Source organism: Myotis brandtii, unplaced genomic scaffold (genome assembly GCF_000412655.1).
Source record: "Myotis brandtii unplaced genomic scaffold, ASM41265v1 scaffold48, whole genome shotgun sequence".
NCBI classification, from domain to species: domain Eukaryota; kingdom Metazoa; phylum Chordata; class Mammalia; order Chiroptera; family Vespertilionidae; genus Myotis; species Myotis brandtii.
In genome coordinates this window covers 3509889-3512664 of record NW_005368341.1, presented here as the reverse complement: position 1 = coordinate 3512664, position 2776 = coordinate 3509889, and positions in this window count along the sequence as shown.

The window sequence follows — 2776 nt, the reverse complement described above, 5'->3', positions numbered from 1 at the left end:
GAACATGGTAGAAGTCAAGACATGCCACTTTCAAGCCTAGACCTCAAGAGCCTTTCATTCCTTCTATTCACTCTCCCAGACCTCTATTATCACCATGAGACAACCCTGACCAGCTTGCTGGAGAAGAAAACCACATGTAGACTCAAGTCATTTCAGAAGATGTCATCCCATATCAGCCAGCTTCCAACTGACATAACAGATGACTAAGATCAGCTAAACCTGGCCCAGCTAAGCAGAATCATCGAGCCAATTCATAGATTTACAAGAAATATTATGTTGCTATTTTATGCCACTAAATTTTGGGCTGGCTTGTTATGCAGCAATAGCTAACTGATACACCTATAGAAGTGATAATATGTCCTGCTGCTTCTCTTCTTTCTGTCACCATGTCACAATAATCACCTTATCTGCTTGTAAGTCTAAGCTAGATTAAGCCTTTTGCATGCTTCTTTTTTACCCTCGAGTCCTGAGGATCAAAATAACAGTGGTATTTGACACCAAGTCATTTCGTCACTCCCTGGTTTTATTTCTAGGGATTCCTTCTCCTTGCTGCAACCCTCAGTACTTCTTGGCCTTCCTCAGTCATTGTGGTAGCTGCTACTCTGCAGCTCTTCTGGGAGCAGCTTCCCCAACTGAAGCCAGGGATGCAGTGGCTGGTTTGGCAAGCTCTGTGTGCTCTGCTCTGCACTGCCCTCCCCAATCCTTCTCTGAAGGGGAATTTTCTTGACAGTCTTTATGTCTACCCTTGTTTAGAAGATCTCAGTGACTATAGCTCAACTGGAGTAATCTGGCCTCCCCATGACTATAGTATTCTAGGCCTTTGAAAGTATGCCTGGCTGCACTTTCAGTTTTCCAGCTTCAGTTATCAAGAAAGTTGGAACAAGAAGGAAGGACTTGATACAATGGAATATTATTCAGACTTAAAAAGCAATGAATTTCTGACACATGCAACAACATGAATGAACCTTGAAGAATGAAATAAGCTAGACACAAAAGGACAAATATTGTGTGATTCCACTTTTTTAAAAAAAATATATTTTATTGATTTTTTTACAGAGAGGAAGGGAGAGAGATAGAGAGCTAGAAACATCGATCAGCTGCCTCCTGCACACCCCCTACTGGGGATTTGCCTGCAACCAAGGTACATTCCCTTGACCGGAATCGAACCTGGGACCTTTCAGTCCGCAGGCCGACGCTCTATCCACTGAGCCAAACCGGTTACGGCGATTCCACTTTTATGAGGTACCTAAAATAGTCAAATACATAGAGACAATGAGGAACAGTGGTTAGCAGGGGTTGGGAGAAGAGGGGAAGGGGCAGTTATTATTGAATGGGTAGAGAGTTTCAGAATGGAATGGTGAAAAAGTTCTGGAGATAGATGGTTGCACTACAATGTGAATGCATGTAATGCCACTGAACTGTACGCTTAAAACAGTAAATTTTGTTATCTATATTTTACTAAATGAAAAATGTAATATTAAAAAAATACAAGACACCACTTTACTGTCATAAATTTTTTTTAATGGAAAAGAAAAAGTAAAAGAAGGTCCCATTGCAGCCATCAAACTAGCCAAAACTTGGCATTAGGCTCTAAACTCTCTCCTTGACGATCCTTTGAGACTTTATTTTCCTTCTGGGCTTGAAAGTCTTACTCTGTGTTCTGATGCAAGTCCTCAGTCCCAAAGCCACTTTCTTATTTGGGTATTTTTCCATCTTTTCTCTATTGAGTCAAACCCCTCCCCTCTTTTAGGGTCCAGTTCAAATCCTATTTGCTGTATGAACCCTCTCTGATCACCACCCTAATCTTTCTTGTCTTTGACCTTTTTGTTTGTGCAGTTATTTAGCCCTTTTCACAAACTGTTTCACACTATTAAAATACAAGGTGGGGCAAAAGTAGACTTACAGTTGTAAGTATTCAAAACAGAGTTGATTCTTGTATTATTACTTTATTAATTACTGTATTATTTTCCATACCAATAACTGTAAACCTACATTTGCCCCGCCCTTTATTTTAAATAGTTCTTTATATATCCAGATGTTGCTATTTATATCAGCAACTATTTATCTTGTGCTAAATTCTCTTTATCCAACTAATCTATGCACACACTTTAAAAGATGGAACCACATGTTGTATCTCTGTTTCTCTTATAACAGCTCATAGAGAATGCTGCCTATATTGTTGCTCAATAATTGTTGGTCAGTCATTAGCTTCTGTGTTGTTACTGATAACATAATCTTAATAGAGCTTTTCTGAGGAAATGCCTGTACCCCTTTATGGAATACGCGTCTGTATAATATACAGTGATTTTTATTTCCTGTCCCCAAGAATCAATTTTTGCCCACTTGGGGGCAATAGCACTTCCATTGAGAATGTATGTCTTAGCCCAGAGAGAGAGGGGCTGGCAATGTGCTGCAGCAAGGCAGTGGAGAAGATGTTTGTCGGGGGGGTTATGCAGGCATTTCAGGTTCCTCAAAGCACAGCTTCATGGAGTTCTTCTACCCCAGCCCCTGACTACTTAACAGCCCAGCTCTTTCTGGCCTCTGTGAAGATTGTCTTGATGCTAAGCCACCTGCATTCACAGTGGAGGACAGAGCCTGAAGGTATCCTCTCTAAAATATACTGATTTCTCTACATCTCAAGAGTTGTTCAGTGACTAACTTATTCGCTTATTTATTTAAGAAGTCATTAACTTACTCATTCCGCCAAACGGCTGATGTGGGTGGGGGATAAGTTGTTGGCGTTCCCACGAGGAAATACACAATGTTGCCTCTTCCC